We start from the raw sequence: 27,468 nt of genomic DNA, 5'->3' as shown, positions 1-27,468 counted from the left end.
AAAGTTAGAAAAAGTGTGTTTTTTTAAATTTTTTCCTCATATTTTATAAATATTTTTATAGTAAATTATAAGATATGATGAAAATAATGGTATCTTTAGAAAGTCCATTTAATGGCGAGAAAAACGGTATATAATATGTGTGGGTACAGTAAATGAGTAAGAGGAAAATTACAGCTAAACACAAACACCGCAGAAATGTAAAAATAGCCTTGGTCCCAAACGGACAGAAAATGGAAAAGTGCTGCGGTTATTAAGGGGTTAAAAACAGGGGCACTTTAATTCATCAAAATTTACATTTCCCTAGTGTTGTGAAAAAATACTTACCTTTTAATCTTGACTGCCGCTCCAGCTTCCTCCGCCCTTCGCAAAGCCTCTTACTTGGTCTAAAATGAGGAATCCGGCTTCCTCCAATCATGGCATTTAATCAGACACTGTTTCCCCTGGGGGGAAGCCGTGATTGCAGGATGACCGATCCATCATTTCTGACGTTGGACATGGCTTTACGATGACCGGGGGAAGCTGGAGCAGCTGTCAAGTTTAAAAGGTAAGTATTTTTTCACAAGTGAAATGTAAATTTTAATGAATTAAAGTGCCCCTGTTTTTAATCAAATTTAAAAAAAACGGACACTTTAGCATCAAAATTTACATTCACTTTAAGGTAGTGAGAGGACATCCAGGATGAAATATTAGAAAGACAGTTAGTGACACGAGTTAGTAAGGAAGGGGATACATTTGGGTATCATCAGCATACAAATGCTATTGAAACCCATGGAACTGTATTAAGGAACCTAAGGATGATGTATAAATTGAGAAGAGAAGAAGACCAAGGACAGATAATTGTGGTACCCCAACAGAAAGTGGTAAAGGGTCGGGGCATGTGCCAGAGAAGGTAACACTAAAGGTCCAGTTAGACAGATAAGAGGAAAGCCACGAGAGAGCTGTGTCACAGATGCCAAAGGATTGGAGGGTTTGGAGCAAGAGAATGTGGTTGACCGTGTCAAAGGCTGCAGACAGATCAAGAAGGAATAAAAAAGAAAAGTGGCCTTTAGATTTTGCTGTAATTAGGTAATTAGTAACCTTAATGATTGCAGTTTCTGCAGAGTGTTGTGGGCAAAATCCAGATTGCAATGAATCAAGGTGGGAGTTTAATGTTAGAAAATGTGATAAACGTGTATATACGAGCCTTTTCAAAAGTTTTGAAGGGAAGCGGAGTAGGTAAATAGGGCGGTAGTTGGATGGGGAGAATGGATCAAGAGAAGATTTTTTGAGGATAGTTGTAATTAGTGCATGTTTAAGGGATGAGGGAAATATACCAGTGCTGAGGGAATGAATAAAAATGTGTGAAGAAAATAGTAAGAGTAGGAGAGAGGGAGGACAGTAATTGTGAGGGGATGGGATCGGGACAGGTAGTTAGGTGAGAGGAGGATATAAGGGCAGAAACTTATTCCTCAGTAGTGGGAGCAAAAAAGATGTGGCTTTGCGGATTTTGGACATTGGTTATTGGTTGAGGGGGTTAGAGACTGGCAGTGTGTTGGGAGATTATATAGTTTCTGATGGAGTCTATTTTGTTGGTGAAGTGGTTGGCAAAATCTTGAACTGAGAGAGAAGTGGAAATAGGAGGTGTGGGTAGGCGTTGAAGGATGTTAAAAGTCAAGAACAGACATTTTGGGTTTGAAGGAAGAGTAGAGATAAGAGTAGAGTAGGAGTTTAAGATGAACTTGAAATGAAAGAAGTCAGCTGAACAACGGGATTTTGTTCAATGTTGCTCAGTGAAACGTATGTTTATGGCATGATGTCACAAGGAAGGGTGGGAAGGACCAATGCCAAAATTATGTTTGCAATGGCACTTTAGTCCAACACAATCCATTGCCATCTGCTATACAGGATATTTGATCTTGCTTATTGGTCAAACATAGAGGCTGACATCCTTAGTGACTGTCATTTGCTGTATATATTGTGGCTATTTTATATTATTTTAATTTATATTTTAAGTCAATTGTGGTACACATGCATTCTGGTGGAATATATATAGTACCTGGATTTTCACTACACTTAGAGTTGACAAAGCTCTTTTTCATGTTAGTAGCCCTTTTGCAAACCCACCACTTAACGGGACATTAAATTACACATAATGTATGTGAAGGACATTGGAATGTAAAATATTCATATTTCATGTCAGGTTAACACACATGGGAATATGAGATCTGGTTTGCACGAGAGTGGGGTGTTAATTTTTTTTCACTTTTTTTCTCTGTTGATTTCTATGGGGGGATACGTGAACACGCACACAATATTCTAACTTCGGCTCCACTCATAATTCGAGCCCAACCCACAGTTTACTTCTAGCGTAATTAATGCTTGAGCGGGAGCGTTAATTAGCGCTTCACTTGTACTCTGGCCCTAAGTAAATGCTAGGTAGAAGGATGCATTCAAAGAAAAGATTAGTCTGAGAATAACATGTAGATTTTTAAAGTTTCATTAGCTGTTCAAATATTGAAAAAATAAGTGTAAAGTTTTAGTGTGTATAAAACAATGGGAGCTGCCATGTTGTAACTTAGGTTACCTTCTCTGTTGTGGCCTATTAGGGAAAGTTATAAATAGGTCACTTGACTATGCAGCCAATGGCTGTGTGGATTACAACAGTGTTCTGCACTTCCATTTCTAACAGGAGCTGAAATGCTCACAATTCCAGAATGGAATAACATGAAAGGGGGACAAAATAAATAATAAACATACAGTATATTATAGAGGGTTTTTTTGTAGATACGATTTATCATTTTATGTTATCATCTCAAAATGTTAAAGAGTCTGTATGGCAGGGGGTAGAAATCTGTACAGTACAGGGCCAGAGGTAATGCGATCCTAGTCAGGCCTGCCTTCTGGGCAGGATGAGAGGAGCACTAGCCTAGAGCCCGCACTTTGGGGCCTCCTGCAATTTCAGTGGTGAGGGCACAAGAAGGTACAATGTATATTCTGTATTTAGTTTATAAAGAAGAGGTTTTGGTATAAGGAGGTGTAATATTTAGTGTTATTCTTTATATAGGTAACACTGAATCCTGGGACAGGGGTTGGCCCTGGTCCTAGAGCAGGCTATGAGATCACTTGGAATATTGTTGGTCTATGGGGTATAATATTCAGTCTGTGAGTTTCCCTTGTGTGTTAAGGGGTGAAATCTAATACAGAACTTTTTCAAATGTAGAAAAAAATGCACCACATTACCATGGAGTTCTTCATGATTTAACAAAAGCAGGTTACATTTTTTAAATTATAATTTTTTTGTTAGGGAAGAGAGAAAGGTTTAACTTTTTAATTTTGTTTAAAAGAAATCTGAACCCTAGAAGAACCACACTTTTTAACTATTGAAAATTAAAACTTATTCAATATTCTCTCTGAAAGTCAGAGTTTTCTAAAAACTCTATTTCTTTGAATATTTCAGTGTCACTTATAGATAGGTATTTAAAATTTTAGTGACTATATTGACAGACAATTACTGACAGCCGAGAATGATTTTCTCTACTTGCTAAACAGAATACCATTACCTGATTTAAACCCATAGAAGTATAAGTTTTTCTAAAAAGAACATATTTTAAGAGATATACAAATCTGGAAACTTGTTTTAAAAATAAAAAAAAAACAGATTGTCTTTTTATGTTCATTCCTAACATATTAGTGTAGATTCAATAGTTTCACCAATTTGTGAAATTAATATTTTGTGGGAAAAAATGCAATACGATAACTGGGGACTCTTAAGAGAAAGCTGTGTTGGAGGGAAACGCGTTGAGGTTTATCAACCCATCCCGACTGCCGTACCAGTTGCGGGCTGCCACATTTGTCTATCGGCTCCGGTGGTTAGCGTGGTGAACGTTTTTGGCACTTACTTGCAACAAGTGGAGATTATCTGTGAGATACGGACCCTTATCAACCTGCTATCTTTGTGGATCCGAGACGGTATCTTGGAGCTCGCTCGATGATATTTTGCTTTTACACTATATTATCCTGCGATTGTCTGTCTATTTGTGGGGTTTTATACAATAAATCTGTACTTTTTATTTAAGTCAGAGGTGCGCTTCTGCTTTTTTCTTTTCAGTGTCTCTTTTAAGAATATCGGTTCACTTGCCAAGAGGAGCTGCCCTGCTGACATTATTTTACCCTGAAACAGCTTATTCATTGCACCTAAAATTTGGGATTTGGCGACAATTATTCTAAAGGCTGCTTTTCCGATATTGTGTGCTTTTCACTTGAGTCGCGACTAACTTTCTTTTGGCAAGCATTCATTGAGCACAGTACCTTTTATATTGACTCTTTCCATCATTTTTTGAGGACTACACATTCTTTCTTTTTACCATCTTTTTATTCATTACAGGTGGCCCTCGTTTTACAACGGTTCAATTTACACCGTTTCAGAATAACAACCTTTTTTTCCAGTCATGTGACTGCTATTGTGAAAAGCATTGAGAAGCCGTGCATTTATTAAAATAGCCAGTAGGTGGAGCTGTCCGCTTGTGTTGCAGCAAAGCCAAGCAAGCTGGAATTAATCAGTTTAACCAGACCTAAGCTATCGAGCAGATTTCAAAGGAACAAGATCTTCCTGTCTCTAAATCAGTCCAGATTGGAATGCATAGAAAGAACTGTTTGCAGAAAAATGCAAGTGAAGTCTGTGTTGTGTGATTATTTTATTAGGTTTATAATGCTGTTTAGCAAATGTTTTTGTTCATTTAATTGTATATTCTGTGTTGTGTGGTTATTTTATTATTTTTATAATGCTGTTTAGCATTTAAAGTCTTCATTTCAAAGCTTTAAAAATAATGTATTAGGTGTTACCAATGACAATTTTGAGAGGGACCTGGAACCTATCTCCCTCACTTCCCGTTGACTTACATTATAAACTGGGTTTCAATTTACAACGGTTTCGATTTACAACCATTCCTTCTGGAACCTAACCCCGGTACTATGTATTAATATATACAGTATATATATATATATATATATATATATATATATATATATATATATATTGTTTATATGCATGTCATTTGATACAGGTATCTCTTTGCTTCACATAATCATTTGACTTTTTGTTGATAGCATTGCGCTACTTGATGCATTTTTTTGCACTTCAACTTGATGATAATTGGGAAACATAAATATTTATACTGTCCCTTGTCACTGCCATAAGTTGTGAGTTATACTCCACTATAATCAATGACGCCTCATTTATTTTATAACCGTTCGCTTCTGGATGCATAGAATGAGTGTCACTTTGAAGGATATCTTACAGAAGCATTAAAGTAAATGGAAAAGAAAGAAACTCCCTCTAGAAAATAATCCTGACTAGGCTTCTGGAACGTCTGCTACCAACCCCTAGAGAAAATTTTTACTTAATCCAATAAAATTACTTTACCCTGACAAACAGACATGCAAATATGTTACAACTACAGACATTTACACACAATATTTTGCACAGGTATTTCTGCTGTGGTTGTTATTGTTTTTGCTGTTGTTTTTTTTAAAAGCATTTTTTATTGAGGTTTTTATATATTGACAAAAAGAATAAGAACACAAGGTATTGACAAGTCAAGGCAGTGTAGTAACTATACAATAAGATAATGCCTTGTTTCAAAAACAACAGTGTGATAATCAGACTGTGCGAGTCAAGTATATAGGCTGCAACATATCAAGCAATAGCAGGCAAGAAAATATCAACAATAAGATAAGACACACACCAATGAACCCTAATTTTTCTTAATAATCATAGGATTGAAGTAACTATAACATAGGCCACTCATAGACCAGGTAAATAAGTAATTAAATGGTGGTTGGTAGTTACGTGGAGATCACTCTTGGACCATTTGATAAGGATAAGGGGGAGTCAGCAGGCAAGAGCTGCTTTGAGATTGGAAGGGGGGGGGACACATGTCAGAGAGATTTAATGATATGCAGAGTCGTAATTATAAAGCTCATTATCAAATGAGGGGATTAACATTTGTTATGATACATAATATAGATGTGAGCATGGGCTAGGATTCTATACTTCAGCTGTGGGAGTATAGTGGTTGCTTAATAAGTAGAGGTATGGGCATACAAATTTAAATAGATGAAGGGAGCAGTGTTGATGCCTCTAAACATGAGGCGTGAAGATAAAGCCCAAGTAAATATCAATGGTGGTGGCTATAACACTGACCAAGCAGTTAGGACCAATAAAGCAACAAGGCTGTGTAGAGAGATCTCCAAAATCAGGAAAGACCTCCCCTAAATAGCAAAACCAGTCTAAGTATATGGAGCAAAGGGGACCTTTAAATATTTAACTAAGAACTGGTAGGTATAGCTTATATCAGTACTATGTGTATAGGAGGAGGTCCATATTACATTCCAATCTCAGAGAAATAAGTAGCCTTAAATATATAGGGACTCTAGAAATTACCATATGTATAAGTATAGGGCAATATGTCCACAAGAGCAAGCTTATATGGGTTAACATGCTGATAATGTGATTATGTCTTGGCTAAGTGTTGCGTAAGGGAACGGTAGTAGAAGTAGTCAGGGATATCAGATATACCATATCATGCTGCAGCGTAATATGTAAGAGAATCATTAAAATATATATGCTATAAACTTTGTCTTCTTGGCCAGCTCATTGGGTCCTTAGTGACTATAGTATGGGAGATATATATGTCTCATTGTAGCATGGAGAATAAAAGGATATACATACTGGGGCTTAATACCCGATAAACATTTATCTGTTTATACGAAACAATTGTACAGGTAAGATCTGCAATGAAGATTTTACTATATGTACATCTAGTATAAACGCAAAATGCTAATATTTGGATAAATATTCTAGCAGTATTAGTGATATAGGACCAAATGGACCCTTACAATTGTTAAAATAAGTGGGCAGGGTTAAAAACTGAGGTGGTCACACCTCTCAAACGGTATATAAAGCTGCAATAGAACTTAGCTACTGCTTATGACATGTAAAAACAGATAATTGGTTGTATAGGTGTAAAAGGCTTTCTGTATGTGACACACATAGTTGCATCTGTTACCCAATACTGTGTAAGTGAGTAGTCCAATGTGTAGTGGCATGCTATTGCATCTGAACAATCTAACAAAGATAATACTACTCCTAACTAAAAGAATATGAGCAATTTCAGGGACATAGCCCACTTCTATATTCCCACAATCATGAATGAGGCATAGGGCTCCATGTACTAAGCCGTCAATTCATCCGTCATTTTAGACGCGGATAAACTTGCCGTTACTCGCCGCGGGCGAAATGGTGTCCACTGTCACTATGTACTAATAATCCCCCAATAAATAGACAAGTCTAGCCCGCCGCGAGCAGTGGCGGATTATTGATAAATTTGACGCCTCGCTCGCCGCGACTAAGCTGATGTACTTAACTTTCAGTTGAATTGTCCGGCCAATTATTAACACGTGACATGCAAGGTGTCACGAACATCATAGTAGTCGCGGGAATAGAATTTTGCTCCTATAAAAGTTCAACTTATCTAAACAACTTTATTATTGTTCAAAATTTTTTGAAGAGTGATAACAGAGCGTTATTTTTGTAATATTTATTTACAATTTGGATATGGCTTCATCTGGATCTGATAATATATAAATATTAATATAAAAATAATTATAAAGATTGACAACTATACAATACAAATTTAAAATATAGATTACTCTTTAATTACAGTCGACAAATTTGGCGCAATTTATGTTCATGGAAATGAGAGACAAATTAGACGCCAGTTATGCTGTACAATGCTGATATTACTGCCTTTTATATATGTCTAGACTGGCGTCTAGATTGACTTTCCTATTGTTTTGTACCTTGCCCGCCACCTAAAAGGTGGCGAGGCAAAAATAACGAGGTGGGAGCGGAAATTGTAGCGAGCGGACAAATAGATTTTTTAGTACATTCGTTTTTTGCGAGTTGGTGGTCAAATGTGTCTAATTACAGTGAAAAATGGAGACGTAGCGAGGTTTGGCGGATAAGTACGCTCGCAATTTTAAAGATGCGAGTTTGAACATAGTTGACGACTTTGTACATATCAGTTTGCGAGTTTTGACGCGAGATTTGTTGCGGGTAGCTCGCTGACTGCTTAGTACATGGAGCCCATAATGTAGATACCTATATCTGTCAGTATCTGTCAGTTTTAAGATAATATGATAGATAGTTCTCTCAGAGTTTCTATATGTATTCTGCAGACTAATATAGTAACAAGCAGAGTATGTGAACACAATTAAGTTTTATTTACAATATGCAACGTTTCCAAGCATAGGGCTCCTGATAGTATATAACAGAGACTAATAGAACCATAACTTACTTATTATTATACCTTCGTTTAATTACGCCCATGTATCCCATGAAAGTAAAATTATCTATAGAGGAAATTTAGGAATATAAACAATTGTTTTAGGACCATGTGAAGAGGCAAAAATAAAATGTTGTGATGAATATAAACATCAGTTAGCTAATGAAGGAGAAGATACAAACCATGAGCCTACTATAAGCCATGGAGTAATGTGGTAAACACTATAGTATACTTTATACCACTTAAAATGATGCTTAATGGCACCTGAGTAGGCATATGTATGAAAATATATAATGCTATATGGTTATAATCTCTAGAGCATACATTACACCTAGCTTTTATAGATGATGGTTAAAGTTCCTCCATATTCCTCTAGTATATGTCCTCATTGTGCTTACCTCTAATAAGCATTTGCAGCTGTATTACGATATAGCCCTACACTTAAAAATAGAGTAAAGGAGCCCACACAATACCCACACTAAGAAAATTCTGAAGGGTAAAGTATGGAACCTTGAAAGCAGATTGAGAGTTAGGCCTCTACTTATCAACGTGTCTACTTACCTGCCATCGCCGGCCCCAATATGCCCGCCTAAGCTCGCCTACCATCGCCGCCGCGGACCTGAAAAATCTCGCCAAATTTATCAATAAATCTGTCAAAAAGCTGCGCACCAAGTATGGGGCGATGAGCAGCGGACTGTGATAGTTATCACTCATCCGATCTCGCTGCTCTTCGGCTTAATTTTGACAGCTTTATTGACAAGCTGTCACTAAGCACCCACACTAACTACACTGTTCTACCCCCTATACCGGCGCCCCCGGAGACCCCGCAACTAAATAAAGTTAGTAACTCCTAAACCGCCGCTCCCGGACACCGCCGCAACTATAATAAAAGTATTAACCCCTAAACCGCCGCTCCCGGACCCCGCCGCCACCTACATTATACCTAGTAACCCCTATCCTGCCCCCCTATACCGCCGCGACCTCTAATAAATTTATTAACCCCTATCCTGCCGATCCCGGACCCCGCCCCAACTAAATAAATTGTTTAATCCCTAAACCGCCGCTCCCGGACCCTGCCGCCACCTATATTAAACTTATTAACCCCTAATCTGCCCCCCACCTACACTGTCGCCACCTATAATAAATTTATTAACCCCTATCATGCCCTCCCCTACACTGCCGCAACTATAATAAAATTATTAACCCCTAAACCTAAGTCTAACCCTAACACCCCCCTAACTTAAATATTAATTAAATACATCTAAATAAATTTAACTCTTATTAAATTAATTATTCCTATTTAAAACTAAATACTTACCTTTACAATAAACCCTAATATAGCTACAATATAAATAATAATTTTATTGTAGCTATCTTAGGATTTATTTTTATTTTACAGGCAAATTTCAATTTATTTTAACTAGGTACAATAGCTATTAAATAGTTATTAACTATTTAATAGCTACCTAGTTAAAATAAAGACAAATTTACCTGTAAAATAAAAACTAACCTAAGTTACAATTACACCTAACACTACACTATCATTAAATAAATGATTCCTATTTAAAACTAAATACTTACCTGTAAAATAAACCCTAAGATAGCTACAATGTAATTAATAATTACATTGTAGCTATTTTAGGATTTATATTTATTTTACAGGTAACTTTGTATTTATTTTAGCTAGTTAGAATAGTTATTAAATAGTTATTAACTATTTAATAACTACCTAGCTAAAAGAAATACAAAATTACCTGTAAAATAAATCCTAACCTAAGTTACAATTAAACCTAACACTACACTATCATTAAATTAATTAAATAAATTACCAACAAATAACTACAATAAAATACAATTAAATAAACTAACTAAAGTACAAAAAAAAAAAAGCTGTTACAAAAAATAAAAAAAATAAGTTACAAACATTTCAAAAATATTACAACAATTTTAAGCTACTTACACCTAATCTAAGCCCCCTAATAAAATAACAAAGCCCCCCAAAATAAAAAAAATGCCCTACCCTATTCTACATTAAAAAGTTACCAGCTCAATTACCTTACCAGCCCTTAAAAGGGCCTTTTGCGGGGCATGCCCCAAAGAAAGCTCTTTTGCCTGTAAAATAAAAATACAACACCCCCCCAACATTAAAACCCACCACCCACATACCCCTACTCTAACCCAAACTCCCCTTAAATAAACCTAACACTACCCCCCTGAAGATCATCCTACCTTTAGCCGTCTTCAGCCAGCCGACCACTGATGGAACCGAAGAGGAGATCCGGAGCGGCAGAAGTCATCATCCAAGGGGCGCTGAAGAAGTCTTCCATCCGATTGAAGTCATCATCCAAGGGGCTGACTTTTTTTTTATTTTTTTGTACTTTAGGTAGTTTATTTAATTGTATTTTATTGTAGTTATTTGTAGGTAATTTATTTAATTAATTTAATGATAGTGTAGTGTTAGGTTTAATTGTAACTTAGGTTAGGATTTATTTTACAGGTAATTTTGAATTTCTTTTAGCTAGGTAGTTATTAAATAGTTAATAACTATTTAATAACTATTCTAACTAGCTAAAATAAATACAAAGTTACTTGTAAAATAAATATTAATCCTAAAATAGCTAAAATGTTATTATTAATTACATTGTAGCTATCTTAGGGTTTATTTTACAGTTAAGTATTTAGTTTTAAATAGGAATAATTTATTTAAGTATAGTGTAGTGTTAGGTGTAATTGTAACTTAGGTTAGTTTTTATTTTACAGGTTAATTTATCTTTATTTTAACTAGGTAGCTATTAAATAGTTAATAACTATTTAATAGCTATTGTACCTAGTTAAAATAAATTGAAATTTGCCTGTAAAATAAAAATAAATCCTAATATAGCTACAATATAATTATTATTTATATTGTAGCTATATTAGGGTTTATTTTAAAGGTAAGTATTTAGTTTTAAATAGGAATAATTAATTTAATAAGAGTTAAATTTATTTAGATGTATTTAATTAATATTTAAGTTAGGGGGGTGTTAGGGTTAGGGTTAGACTTAGGTTTAGGGGTTAATCATTTTATTATAGTTGCGGCGGTGTAGGGGGGCAGGATAGGGGTTAATAAATTTATTATAGGTGGCGACGGTGTAGGGGGGGCAGATTAGGGGTTAATAAGTTTAATATAGGTGGCGGCGGGGTCCGGGAGCAGCGGTTTAGGGGTTAATAACTTTATTTAGTTGCGGCTGTATAGGGGGGGACAGATTAGGGGTTAATATGTATAATGTAGCTTGCAGAGGGCTCCGGGAGCGGCGGTTTAGGGGGTAATAAATTTATTTAGTTGCGGCGGTGTAGGGGGGGGCAGATTAGGGGTGTTTAGACTCGGGGTACATGTTAGGGTGTTAGGTGTAGACATTTCCCATAGGAATCAATGGGATGTCGGGCAGCAGCGAACATGAACTTTCGCTATGGTCAGACTCCCATTGATTCCTATGGGATCCGCCGCCTCCAGGGCGGCGGTTTGAAAACCAGGTACGCTGGGCCGGAAAAGTGCCGAGCGTACCTGCTAGTTTTTTGATAACTCCCAAAAGTAGTCAGATTGTGCCGAACTTGTTTGCGGAACATCTGGAGTGATGTAAGCATCGATCTGTGTCGGACTGAGTCCGGCGGATCGAAGCTTACGTCACAAAATTCTACTTTTGCCAGTGTAAAGGGCTTGATAACTAAGGCGAATCAGCCTCGCCACAAATACACTGCGGAATTCCAGCGTATTTGAGGTTGACGGCTTGATAACTAGAGGCCTTAGAGTCTGTCTTGGCATAATAGTGAGCAACCCCTAGATAAGTAATGTGGAGTAAGGTGGACTATAAGGTAATATGTGGCTAGAGTTATCTATATGCAGACTGAAATATATGCCTAAAGCAGTTTGTCAAAAGCCCCTAAGAGAATACAGAATAGTAGCAGATCGTCTCACAAATTATAAATGCTACCTAATCTCTACTGGGCAGTTCTCTTATAGTAGCAGTGTGACAAACAAGGCTGATAAGACTATATATAATATATAAACATGAGGATAATAGTGTGGGGCAGATACTTAAACAAAGAATTGTCTGAGAGCCCCATGAAGGGTCGTGTGTCCATATAATTAACCAACACCTCTCCTGTGTAATCGGTCTAAGTCGAGTGTATGGATCAGAAGAATGTTAGTAAGGCTTGGTTGGTTAATGTCCATGGGTAGAGGAGCATGCAGACCAGATATTGTGACGATCTCTGCCTCAGCCTTGATAGCCTGTTGTCGGTAATCACTTTGTACCTTCTGTGCTGAAAAAGTAACCACTATGTCAAACTGCTCTGTTTCTATGGAGCAGTTATGTTCCCGGGATACAGTCTGAGGAGGCACTGTGACACGGGTGCGTCAAATGCTAAACTTTATTGCGTCATTCTTGGCACAAAATTTTTTTTGCTGCGAAATAAGACGTTTATGACGCAACTTCGTCATTTCCGGCATCATACGTGATGCAGAGACCTTTCACACGGCGGCGTCATTAGTGACGCGAGTGTGTCATTTACGGTTATTTTTGGCGCCAAAAAAGTTTACGTTACGTTGTGCGTCATACTTGGCGCCAAATTTTTTTCATTATTTCAATACCCCTTGTATGTTTGCCTCTTGCTTTTTGCTTTCAGAGGCCCATGCTATTGCATTTTTTCCCATTCCTGAAACTGTCATATAAGGAAATAGATAATTTTGCTTTATATGTTGTTTTTTCTCTTACATTGTGCAAGATGTCCCAATCTGATCCTGCCTCAGAAGTTTCTGCTGGAACATTGCTGCCTGACATCGGTTCTACCAAAGCTAAGTGCATTTGTTGTAAAATTGTAGAAATTATTCCACCGAATGTTATTTGTAATAGTTGTCATGATAAACTTTTACATGCAGATAGTGTTTCCATCAGTAATAGTACATTGCAAGTTGCAGTTCCTTCAACTTCTAATGTGCATGATATACCTGTAAATTTTAAAGAATTTGTTTCTGATTCTATAATGAAGGCTTTGTCTGCATTTCCACCTTCTAATAAACGTAAAAGGTCTTTTAAAACTTCTCATTTAGCTGATGAAATTTCAAATGACCAACAACATAATAATTTATCCTCTTCTGATGAGGATCTATCTGATTCAGAAGATCCTTCCTCAGACATTGACACTGACAAATCTACTTATTTATTTAAAATAGAGTATATGCGTTCTTTATTAAAAGAAGTATTAATTACTTCGGATATTGAGGTAACCAGTCCTATTGACGTTCAGTCTAATAAACGTTTAAATGCTGTTTTTAAACCTCCTGTGGTTTCTCCAGGGTTTTTTTCCCATTCCTGAGGCTATTTCTGATATGATTTCTAGGGAATGGAATAAGCCAGGTACTTCTTTTATTCCTTCTTCAAGGTTTAAAAAATTGTATCCTTTACCGGCAAAATCTATAGAGTTTTGGGGAAAAATCCCCAAAGTTGATGGGGCTATTTCTACTCTTGCTAAACGTACCACTATTCCTATGGAAGATAGTACTTCCTTTAAGGATCCTTTAGATAGGAAGCTTGAATCTTATCTAAGGAAGGCCTATTTATATTCAGGTCATCTTCTCAGACCTGCTATTTCTTTGGCTGATGTTGCGGCTGCATCAAATGAATTGGATTCTGACATATCTAGCGTTATTCGCTTACTGCAACATGCTAATCATTTTATTTGTGATGCCATTTTTGATATTATCAAAATTGATGTTAGATCCATGTCTTTAGCTGTATTAGCTAGAAGAGCTTTGTAGCTTAAGTGTTGGAATGCTGATATGACATCTAAATCTAGATTACTATATCTTTCTTTCCAAGGTAATAATTTATTTGGTTCTCAGTTGGATTCTATTATTTCAACTATCACTGGGGGAAAAGGAGTTTTTTTGCCTCAGGATATAAAACCTAAGGGTAAATCTAAGGCTTCTAACCATTTTCTTTCCTTTCGTCAGAATAAGGAACAAAAACTCAATCCTCCCCCCAAGGAATCTGCTTCCAATTGGAAGCCTTCCTCAAATTGGAATAAATCCAAGCCATTTAGGAAACCAAAGTCAGCCCCTAAGTCCGAATGAAGGTGCGGCCCTCATTCCAGCTCAGCTGGTAGGGGGCAGATTAAGGTTTTTCAAGAATTTTTGGATAAAATATGTCCAAAATTATTGGATTCAGAGCATTGTCTCTCAGGGTATCGAATAGGATTCAAAGTAAGACCTCCTGTGAGAAGATTTTCTTCTCTCACGCATCCCTGTAAATCCAGTAAAAGCTCAGGCTTTTCTGAAGTGTGTTTCAGACCTGGAGTCTTCAGGGGTAATCATGCCAGTTCCTCCTCAGGAACAAGATTTGGGGTTTTATTCAAACCTATTCATTGTACCAAAGAAAGAAAATTTATTCAGACCAGTTCTGGATCTGAAAATTTTGAATCGTTATGTAAAAGTACCAACTTTCAAGATGGTGACTATAAGGACTATTCTGCCTTTTGTTCAGCAAGGACATTATATGTCCACAATAGACTTGCAGGATGCATACCTTCATATTCCGATTCATCCAGAACACTATCAGTTTCTGAGATTCTCTTTTCTAGACAAGCATTACCAATTTGTTGCTCTTCCATTTGGCCTAGCATTAGCTCCAAGAATCTTTTCAAAGGTTCTGGGTGCCCTACTATCTGTAATCAGAGAACAGGGTATTGCAGTGTTTCCTTATTTGGACGATATCTTGGTACTAGCTCAGTCTTTACATACTGCAGAATCTCACACGAATCAACTAGTGTTGTTTCTTCGGAAACATGGTTGGAGGATCAATTTACCAAAAAGTTTCTTGATTCCTCAGACAAGGGTCACCTTTTTAGGCTTCCAGATAGATTCAGTGTCCATGACTCTGTCTCTAACAGACAAGAGACGTTTAAAATTGGTCGCAGCATGCCGGCACCTTCAGTCTCAGTCATTCCCTTCAGTGGCTATGTGCATGGAAGTTTTAGGTCTCATGACTGCAGCATCGGACGCGATCCCCTTTGCTCGTTTTCACATGAGACCTCTACTGCTTTGCATGCTGAATCATTGGTGCAGGGATTATACAAAGATATCACAATTAATATCCTTGAATCCCATTGTACGACACTCTCTGACATGGTGGATAGATCACCATCGTTTGGTTCAAGGGGCTTCTTTTGTTCGGCCAACCTGGACTGTGATCTCAACAGATGCAAGTCTTTCAGGTTGGGAAGCTGTTTGGGGATCGCTGACAGCACAAGGGGTTTGGAAATCTCAAGAGGCGAGATTACCAATAAATATTTTAGAACTCCGTGCAATTCTCAGGGCTCTTCAGTTTTAGCCTCTGCTAAAGAGAGAACCGTTCATTTGTTTTCAGACAGACAATATCACAACTGTGGCTTATGTCAATCATCAGGGTGGGACTCACAGTCCCCAAGCTATGAAAGAAGTGTCTTGGATACTTGCTTGGGCGGAATCCAGCTCCTGTCTAATTTCTGCAGTGCATATCCCAGGTGTAGACTATTGGGAGGCGGATTATCTCAGCCGCCAGACTTTACATCCAGGGGAGTGGTCTCTCCATCCAGATGTGTTTTCTCAGATTGTTCGGATGTGGGGTCTTCCAGAGATAGATCTCATGGCCTCTCATTTAAACAAGAAACTTCACAGATACCTGTCCAGGTCCAGGGATGTTCAGGCGGAAGCAGTGGATGCACTGACACTTCCTTGGTGTTATCATCCTGCTTACATCTTCCCACCTCTAGTTCTCCTTCCAAGAGTGATCTCCAAAATCATCATGGAACAGTCTTTTGTGTTGCTGGTGGCTCCAGCATGGCCACACAGGTTTTGGTATGCGGATCGGGTTCGGATGTCCAGTTGCCCGCCTTGGCCACTTCCATTACGGCCAGACCTACTATCTCAAGGTCCGTTTTTCCATCAGGATCTCAAATCATTAAATTTGAAGGTATGGAAATTGAACGCTTAGATCTAAGTCATAGAGGTTTCTCTGACTCAGTGATTAATACTATGTTACAAGCTTGTAAATCTGTCTCTAGAAAGATTTATTATAGAGTTTGGAAGACTTACATTTCATGGTGTTCTTCTCATAAATTCTCCTGGCATTCTTTTAGAATTCCTAGAATTTTACAGTTCCTTCAGCATGGTTTGGATAAGGGTTTGTCTGCAAGTTCCTTGAAAAGTAAAATCTCTGCTCTTTCTGTTTTATTTCACAGAAAGATTGCTGTACTTCCTGATATTCACTGTTTTGTACAGGCTTTAGTTCGTATTAAGTCTGTCATTAAATCAATTTCTCCTCCTTGGAGTCTTAATTTGGTTCTGAAGGCTTTACAGGCTCCTCCATTTGAGCCTATGCATTCTTTGGACATTAAACTACTTTCTTGGAAAGTGTTGTTCCTTTAGGCTATCTCTTCTGCTAGAAGAGTTTTTGAGCTATGTGCTCTTTCTTGTGAGTCTCCTTTTCTGATTTTTCATCAGGATAAGGCAGTTTTGCGGACTTCTTCTTAATTTTTACCTAAGCTTGTGAATTCTAACAACATTAATAGAGAAATTGTTGTCCCTTCCTTGTGTCCTAATCCTAAGAATTCTTTGGAAAGATCCTTACATTCTTTGGATGTGGTAAGAGCTTTGAAATATTATGTGGAAGCTATTAAAGATTTCAGGAAGACTTCCAGTCTATTTGTTTTATTTTCTGGTCCTAGGAAAGGTCAGAAGGCTTCTGCTATTTCCTTGGCTTCTTGGTTGAAACTTTTGATTCATCAAGCTTATTTGGAGTCGGGTCAGGCCCCGCCTCAGAGAATTACAGCTCATTCTACTAGATGAGTCTCCACTTCGTGGGCTTTTAAGAATGAAGCTTCAGTTGATCAGATTTGCAAAGCGGCGACTTGGTCCTCTTTACATAAATTTACTAAATTCTACCGTTTTGATGTATTTGCTTCTTCGCAAGCAGTTTTTGGTAGAAAAGTTCTTCAGGCAGCTGTTTCAGTTTGATTCTTCTGCTTTTGTTTTAAGTTTTTTTCTTTCAAAAATGAAATAAACTTATTTTTTTGGGTTGTGGATTAATTTTTTCAGCGGAATATGGCTGTTTTTATTTTTATTCCCTCCCTCTCTAGTGACTCTTGAGTGGAAGACTCCTTATCTTGGGTATTGATATCCCATATGTCACTAGCTCATGGACTCTTGCCAATTACATGAAAGAAAACATAATTTATGTAAGAACTTACCTGATAAATTCATTTCTTTCATATTGGCAAGAGTCCATGAGGTGCACCCTTTTTATGGTGGTTATGATTTTTTGTATAAGGCACAATTATTTCCAAATTTCCTTTGTTGATGCTTTCTACTCCTTTCTTTATCACCTCACTGCTTGGCTATTCGTTAAATTGAATTGTGGGTGTGGTGAGGGGTGTATTTATAGGCATTTTTAGGTTTGGGAAACCTTGCCCCTCCTGGTAGGATTGTATATCCCATATGTCACTAGCTCATGGACTCTTGCCAATATGAAAGAAATGAATTTATCAGGTACGTTCTTACATAAATTATGTTTTTGTTACTTTAAAAAAAAAAAAAAAAAAAATATATATATATATATATATATATATATATATATATAAGAGAAGAAAAACATTATATCATCCCGCAGCTCCAGAAAAAAAAGAGAAATACTGTGAAGAGTCTTTTTTTCTTAAAAGCAAGAATAAATTTTATTTTCAAAAATGTTTAAAAAGAAGCATGTAAAAACATGTAAACCATGTAGGCTAGTCGCAGGCCTGCAACAAGGTGTTCAGAACCCAACGCCAAACATGTTTCGGGCCAAGCTTCAGCCCTTGTTCACTGGCAATATATATATTTGTGGGGCTTGGTGCTTTTCAAGTCCCACAAAAGACATTTGAAAGAGCAGGCAATTATCTTTCAAATGAGGAGCCTTGATTATATGTAGCTGCTAAGGGAGTCCCCTTGCAGCTACAGTGGCTCCACCCATTTGAGTCATTACCACGCATTTGTGGTTACGCCATTAGCACTCTCATCAAAGGCTTTGGAGTGCTGCCCACTAGGCATCAAGGATTCCTGGCCTATAGTGCAGCGGATCCCCGAAAACAGCTTCTGATTGTTGATCCCTCTGCATGACAAGAGCAACTAAATTAACTAGTTTGATTGTGTCCTGTGTGCGCATGACAAGAATGCCTCATCGTGAGCATTGAACCGGTTAATTTAGTGTTCTTTATGGTGCTCTAAAGGTTAAATGATTATATTAAGTATCTTAAAGGGACATTAAACACTTTGAGATGGTAATATAAAATGATAAATTGTATACATAAGAAAAATTCTACAATATACTTTCATTTTTTATTTTGTCCCTTTTTTTTGTAAATCCAATCTGAAGTTGTGAGCTTTTCAGTTTCTGTTAGAAATGGAAGTGCAGAACACTGTTATATTCCACACAGCCATTGGCTGCACACTATAGTCACTTATTTATAACTGTCTCTAATTGGCCACAGCAGAGAAGGTAACCTAAGTTACAACATGGCAGCTCCCATTGTATTATAGACATTAAAATTGTACACTTATTTTGTCAATATTTAAACAGCTAATGAAAGTTTAAAAAAATACATCTACATGTTATTTTCAGACTAATCCTTTCTTTGAATGCATAATTATATCTAGCACTTATTTAGGCCTAGATTTAGAGTTCGGCGGTAGCCGTCAAAACCAGCGTTAGAGGCTCCTAACGCTGGTTTTGGCCGCCCGCTGGTATTTGGAGTCAGTGATTAAAGGGTCTAACGCTCACTTTACAGCCGCGACTTTTCCATACCGCAGATCCCCCTACGCCATTTGCGTAGCCTATCTTTTCAATGGGATCTTTCTAACGCTGGTATTTAGAGTCGTTTCTGCAGTGAGCGTTAGAGCTCTAACGACAAGATTCCAGCCGCCTGAAAAAAGCAGGAGTTAAGAGCTTTCTGGCTAACGCCGGTTCATAAAGCTCTTAACTACTGTACCCTAAACTACACTAACACCCATAAACTACCTATGTACCCCTAAACCGAGGTCCCCCCACATCGCCGCCACTCGATTAAAATTTTTAACCCCTAATCTGCCGACCGCCACCTACGTTATACTTATGTACCCCTAATCTGCTGCCCCTAACCCCGCCGACCCCTATATTATATTTATTAACCCCTAACTTGCCCCACACAACGTCGCCGCAAGCTACTTAAAATAATTAACCCCTAATCTTCCGACCGCAAATCGCCGCCACCTACGTTATCCCTATGTACCCCTAATCTTCTGCCCCTAACATCGCCGACCCCTATGTTATATTTATTAACCCCTAATCTGCCCCCCACAATGTCGCCGACACCTACCTACACTTATTAACCCCTAATCTGCCGAGCGGACCTGAGCGCTACTATAATAAAGTTATTAACCCCTAATCCGCCTCACTAACCCTATCATAAATAGTATTAACCCCTAATCTGCCCTCCCTAACATCGCCGACACCTACCTTCAATTATTAACCCCTAATCTGCCGACCGGAGCTCACCGCTATTCTAATAAATGTATTAACCCCTAAAGCTAAGTCTAACCCTAACACTAACACCCCCCTAAGTTAAATATAATTTTTATCTAACAAAATAAATTAACTCTTATTAAATAAATGATTCCTATTTAAAGCTAAATACTTACCTGTAAAATAAATCCTAATATAGCTACAATATAAATTACATTTATATTATAGCTATTTTAGGATTAATATTTATTTTACAGGTAACTTTGTATTTATTTTAACCAGGTACAATAGCTATTAAATAGTTAAGAACTATTTAATAGTTACCTAGTTAAAATAATTACAAATTTACCTGTAAAATAAATCCTAACCTAAGATATAATTAAACCTAACACTACCCTATCAATAAAATAATTAAATAAACTACCTACAATTACCTACAATTAACCTAACACTACACTATCAATAAATTAATTAAACACAATTGCTACAAATAAATACAATTAAATAAACTATCTAAAGTACAAAAAATAAAAAAGAACTAAGTTACAGAAAATAAAAAAATATTTACAAACATAAGAAAAATATTACAACAATTTTAAACTAATTACACCTACTCTAAGCCCCCTAATAAAATAACAAAGACCCCCAAAATAAAAAATTCCCTACCCTATTCTAAATTTAAAAAGTTACAAGCTCTTTTACCTTACCAGCCCTGAACAGGGCCCTTTGCGGGGCATGCCCCAAGAAGTTCAGCTCTTTTGCCTGTAAAAGAAAACATACAATACCCCCCCCCCCCAACATTACAACCCACCACCCACATACCCCTAATCTAACCCAAACCCCCCTTAAATAAACCTAACACTAAGCCCCTGATGATCTTCCTACCTTGTCTTCACCATGCCAGGTTCACCGATCCGTCCTGGCTCCAAGATCTTCATCCAACCCAAGCGGGGGCTAGACATCCACTGAAGAAGTCCAGAAGAGGGTCCAAAGTCTTCCTCCTATCCGGCAAGAAGAGGACATCCGGACCGGCAAACATCTTCTCCAAGCGGCATCTTCTATGTTCTTCCATCCGATGACGACCGGCTCCATCTTTAAGACCTCCAGCGCGGATCCATCCTCTTCTTCCGACGACTAGACGACGAATGACGGTTCCTTTAAGGGACGTCATCCAAGATGGCGTCCCTCGAATTCCGATTGGCTGATAGGATTCTATCAGCCAATCGGAATTAAGGTAGGAATTTTCTGATTGGCTGATGGAATCAGCCAATCAGAATCAAGTTCAATCCGATTGGCTGATCCAATCAGCCAATCAGATTGAGCTCGCATTCTATTGGCTGTTCCGATCAGCCAATAGAATGCGAGCTCAATCTGATTGGCTGATTGGATCAGCCAATCGGATTGAACTTGATTCTGATTGGCTGATTCCATCAGCCAATCAGAAAATTCCTACCTTAATTCCGATTGGCTGATAGAATCCTATCAGCCAATCGGAATTCGAGGGACGCCATCTTGGATGACGTCCCTTAAAGGAACCGTCATTCGTCGTCTAGTCGTCGGAAGAAGAGGATGGATCCGCGCTGGAGGTCTTCAAGATGGAGCCGGTCGTCATCGGATGGAAGAACATAGAAGATGCCGCTTGGAGAAGATGTTTGCCGGTCCGGATGTCCTCTTCTTGCCGGATAGGAGGAAGACTTTGGACCCTCTTCTGGACTTCTTCAGTGGATGTCTAGCCCCCGCTTGGGTTGGATGAAGATCTTGGAGCCAGGACGGATCGGTGAACCTGGCATGGTGAAGACAAGGTAGGAAGATCATCAGGGGCTTAGTGTTAGGTTTATTTAAGGGGGGTTTGGGTTAGATTAGGGGTATGTGGGTGGTGGGTTGTAATGTTGGGGGGGGGGTATTGTATGTTTTCTTTTACAGGCAAAAGAGCTGAACTTCTTGGGGCATGCCCCGCAAAGGGCCCTGTTCAGGGCTGGTAAGGTAAAAGAGCTTGTAACTTTTTAAATTTAGAATAGGGTAGGGAATTTTTTATTTTGGGGGTCTTTGTTATTTTATTAGGGGGCTTAGAGTAGGTGTAATTAGTTTAAAATTGTTGTAATATTTTTCTTATGTTTGTAAATATTTTTTTATTTTCTGTAACTTAGTTCTTTTTTATTTTTTGTACTTTAGATAGTTTATTTAATTGTATTTATTTGTAGCAATTGTGTTTAATTAATTTATTGATAGTGTAGTGTTAGGTTAATTGTAGGTAATTGTAGGTAGTTTATTTAATTATTTTATTGATAGGGTAGTTTTAGGTTTAATTATAACTTAGGTTAGGATTTATTTTACAGGTAAATTTGTAATTATTTTAACTAGGTAACTATTAAATAGTTCTTAACTATTTAATAGCTATTGTACCTGGTTAAAATAAATACAAAGTTACCTGTAAAATAAATATTAATCCTAAAATAGCTATAATATAAATGTAATTTATATTGTAGCTATATTAGGATTTATTTTACAGGTAAGTATTTAGCTTTAAATAGGAATCATTTATTTAATAAGAGTTAATTTATTTCGTTAGATAAAAATTATATTTAACTTAGGGGGGTGTTAGTGTTAGGGTTAGACTTAGCTTTAGGGGTTAATACATTTATTAGAATAGCGGTGAGCTCCGGTCGGCAGATTAGGGGTTAATAATTGAAGGTAGGTGTCGGCGATGTTAGGGAGGGCAGATTAGGGGTTAATACTATTTATGATAGGGTTAGTGAGGCGGATTAGGGGTTAATAACTTTATTATAGTAGCGCTCAGGTCCGCTCGGCAGATTAGGGGTTAATAAGTGTAGGTAGGTGTCGGCGACGTTGTGGGGGGCAGATTAGGGGTTAATAAATATAACATAGGGGTCGGCGATGTTAGGGCAGCAGATTAGGGGTACATAGGGATAACGTAGGTGGCGGCGGTTTACGGAGCGGCAGATTAGGGGTTAAAAGTGTAATGCAGGGGTCAGCGATAGCGGGGGCGGCAGATTAGGGGTTAATAAGTGTAAGGTTAGGGGTGTTTAGACTCGGGGTACATGTTAGAGTGTTAGGTGCAGACGTAGGAAGTGTTCCCCCATAGGAAACAATGGGGCTGCGTTAGGAGCTGAACGCTGCTTTTTTGCAGGTGTTAGGTTTTTTTTCAGCTCAAACAGCCCCATTGTTTCCTATGGGAGAATCGTGCACGAGCACGTTTTTGAGGCCGGCCGCGTCCGTAAGCAACTCTGGTATCGAGAGTTGTATTTGCGGTAAAAATGCTCTACGCTCCTTTTTTGGAGCCTAACGCAGCATTTGTTTGAACTCTCGATACCAGAGTTAAATTTATGGTGCGGCCAGAAAAAAACCCGCGGAGCGTTAACAGCCCTTTTACCGCCAAACTCCAAATCTAGCCGTTAGTGTTTAATGTCCCTTTAAGCTTGCAAGGTAACTTGGTTAAATTTTCATGGTACTTTGTGAATATTTATTTAGATATATTATATATATAAGTGCACATATATGATTCAAATCAGCAGTACATTATTATTATAAGTGCTTAGAAAGTATTTATTATTCTCTTGAAGTGTGCAACAAAGCATTATATATACAGAGATTGCAAAACATAAAAACTATAGAAACCCTTCATAAGTACACATAAGCAGCATTTAGACTGCCACTTATTTCTGAGGGTTTAAAGAGAAATGTATTCACAAAGAACTGCTCATTGTATTCACAAAGAACTGTTCATTAACAGCATATAGAGAATCGATACAAAACCAATGAATGTGTGTCAGAAATGGTTGTGATGTGCAATATAGTATTGTTATGGGGCAGGCAAGCTTTTTATTAAGTAAATATTAAAGCGATAGTAAAGTCCAAATTAAACTTTCATGATTTAGAGAAGACATGTCATTTTTTTTTTTTTTTTTTTTCATATTCTTTTTTATTAACCAACAGAGGGTGACATTATGCAGTAATACAAATTTGGTTCATGGCAATATTTAAAAAAAACAAATACACTTGTCCTCATATTGAGGTTCAAATAATTTTAGCAGAAGAAAACAAAAGCAAGCTATGTGAAATAATATTTGACCCATAGTTTCTCCCACCTGTAAAAAAGCAAGTGTTATCTTCTTTCAGGTCTAAAACTGAAAACAAAACCTTATTCCCTTAAGTCGCCCTGTGTTGGGATTTTCTATTTTTTGATCAGGAAAAAGAAAAAAAAAAAAAAGGAGAAAAAATAAGATAATCAACCAAAATCCTAAAAAAAAGAAGAAGAGAGAGAAAAAAAAAAAAAAAAAAAAAGAGAAAGAAAATATATAATCCCCTTCCCTGCTGCTCCCTCTACCAAATACCTAACAGGATCATTTCTGAATTTTGAAAAGGAAAGATCATATAATCTCTATCATTTTCGGGTAGTGATTTAATATATATATTGCCCATTTATTAAAAAATTTCCTGATGTCCTCTTCATTGTTAATGTCTGTGTCTTTTTGTTCTAATAGGGATTGTTTCTTAAGGCAATTTTGAATTTCCTGCACACTTGGTACCGAGCGCATTTTCCATTTTTTGCATATCAAATATCTGGTGGCTAATATAGAGATGGATATCAATTTATCATTAGGGTGGTGTTTAATTACATTATCAATGCATAATATGATCTGAAATAAAGTAAAAGGTATAGGTGGAATTTTCAATACCTTATTCAGCCAATATTCAAGTTTGCGCCAAGTATTTCTCACCTTTGGACAAGACCAGAGCATATGCACTATATTGGCTGCTGGGAGAGAACATTTCAGGCATTTGTTAAAACCCAGGTTGTGCACCTTATAACCCATCTCCAGAGTGAAATATGCTCTGTGGAGCAGTTTAATATGTGCTTCGCGCCATGTGGCAGATAAAGTTATTTTAGCCACTTTTCCTATAGAGTATTGCAAGATTTTTGAGTCGACCCTATTCTGTGGTAGAGATAAAGTCCATGCTTCAGCAATCCTTAACAGGTTACAGTTGCCCCTACTGCCAACCAATAACTGATAGGCCACAGAGATAGACATATAATCAGCCTTCATAAGTGTAAGCCAGTTTTCTACCTTGGGTAATTTCCAACCCCAGCCCGCTTCTCTGACTGTTTCAGCCAGGAAATGCCTTACCTGTAAATAGGCAAAGAAATCTTTGTTAGGCAAAGTAAATTCTCTTTTCAGTGCTTCAAATGTATAAATGTAAATAATAATTTTCCTATCAGCATCTATCAGCAAGACCATTCTATTTAGCCCTTTCATATGCCATCTATTAAAAACCTCAGAATGTAATCCAGGTTGGAATTTTGGGTTCCCTATCAGGGGGAGGTAGTTTGAAGCCTTGAAATTAATTGAAAGAATGTTTGCAATTTTCCACCATGCCCTGATGGGGTTATAAATAACTTTTAGTTTTTTAATTTCTGGGGGCAGCTCCTTAGGGGGGGAGTGTATAAGTGATAGAGGATGGTATGGATCACATATATTGGCTTCCAACTGGTTGTTTAGGATATAGTTTTTAGACAGAATCCAACTAGCCACTATCGCGCTAAAAAGCTAAGATTGTATGCTCTAATGTCTGGGAGTGCTAAGCCCCCATAGTCACGTGAGAGGGAGAGTTTATTAAGAGATATTCGTGCTCTTTTCCCTTGCCAGAGAAATTTTCTGATTAGGCCATTAATCATACGTATATCTTTTTCAAAAAGAATTACTGGGACATTCTGCAGTATATATAGCAATTTCGGGAGGAGAATCATTTTAACCAAGTGTATCCTTCCTGAAATTGAGAGTGGCAGACTTTGCCAAGTTCTAAGTTTTAACTTAAATTGCCTAATAATTGGGGGAATGTTAAGCTCATATACCAAATCTGAGTTCGCAGGAATAATTATTCCTAGGTATTTAAATGATTCTGTTACTCTTTTAAATGGATTCTCCAGACATGAATCCTTATTCCTGCGGATCCAGAGAATTTCTGATTTAGATGCATTTATTTTATACCCTGAGAAGGTGCCGAATTGATCAATTATCTGCATCAGTTTTGGAATATTAACCTTGGTATTTGATAGATACAACAAGACATCATCTGCATATAAACCTATTTTCATCTCATGATTTAGGATCTTTATTCCCTCTAAACTTTGCCTTATTATAATAGCCAAGGGCTCAATAGCAATGTTAAACAGAAGCGGGGAGAGAGGGCAGCCCTGGCGTGTTCCTCTTTCAAGGGTTATTGATGGAGATATCATACCGTTAGTTATCAAGCTTGTAGCTGAGCTTTTATAAAGACTCTCTACGAATTGGGGGAATTTGCCCTTGATTCCAAATTTCAACAAAGATGTGTTAAGATGTTTAAATGTAACAGAGTCAAATGCTTTTTCTGCGTCAATGGATAAAATAGCCATATCTAATGCCCCAGGGTCTTCCTCTCTCCCCGCCAAGATCTTTTCGTAATATTCCAAAGTAACCAATACCTCCCTAATTTTGGCTGAGGAGTTTTGTCCATTCATAAAGCCAGCTTGATCCGGATGAACCACTTTGGGCAAAATTAACTGTAGTCTAGATGCTAAAATAGACATTAAAATCTTGTAATCTGAATTAAGTAAGGCTATTGGTCTATATGATTCTTTAAGCCTAGAGTCTTTTCCTGATTTAGGGATTAAGGTTGTGTGGGAGAAGGAAAATGAAGCTGAGACTGGTTTGCCTTTGATATAGTATTCGTTATATAGATTTGTTAAATATGGGGCACTTTCTTCCGCTAATATTTTATAAAATTCGCCAGGTAGTCCATCCGGACCAGCCGCGTTATTAATCGGTAGTTTAGAGATTGCCGCCTTTACTTCTTGAACCGATATAGGAGCATTAAGGCTGACGATACAGTCATCAGTTAATGAAGGGCTAACAATCTTATTCCAAAACTCTGCAGATTTATCTTGGTCATAACCCTTATCAGAATATACATTTTGATAGTATTTCACTAATATAGTTGCAATCTTATCAGGGTCTAAAATTCCCTTTCCCTTATCTAAGAGTTCTTCAATATAAGGGTGTTTTTTTCATTATTAACTAATCTAGACAACATCTTTCCAGATTTATTCCCAAATCTGTAAAATTTAGCCTGAGTTTTTAGTTCTTTTTGCACTTGTTGGGTTAAGATAAATGTGTCCCTAGTTTCTTTAGCTCGCACATACTTGGCCCAGTTTAAGGCATTTTTATGCAGTAAGAATTTATTATATGAGTTAGATAGTGCCTTATTTATTTCCTTTTCTCTTGTCTTTAGTTTTTTAGTTAGAGCGATATTATAAGTTAGTATTTCTCCTCTGAGAACCGCCTTAGCGGTATCCCAGAGCAGTTCTGGGCATTCAATATATTCATAGTTAAACTGTATAAATTCCTCAAATTTCGACCTAAGATGGGTTTTAAATTTCATATCCGTTACCAAGTAATGTGGAAAAAAAAACGCAGAGATTTAATTTGCGGCCGTTTCAACTGAATGTGCAAAGAAATAGGGGCATGATCTGATATTGATATGGGAAGGATTCTTGCTTGCGCCGTTATAGGCCCTATACGCTCGTCTATAAGGAATAA

The sequence above is a fragment of the Bombina bombina genome, chromosome 6, assembly GCF_027579735.1.
Source record: "Bombina bombina isolate aBomBom1 chromosome 6, aBomBom1.pri, whole genome shotgun sequence".
Lineage (NCBI taxonomy): Eukaryota > Metazoa > Chordata > Amphibia > Anura > Bombinatoridae > Bombina > Bombina bombina.
This window is presented reverse-complemented; position numbering follows the sequence as displayed.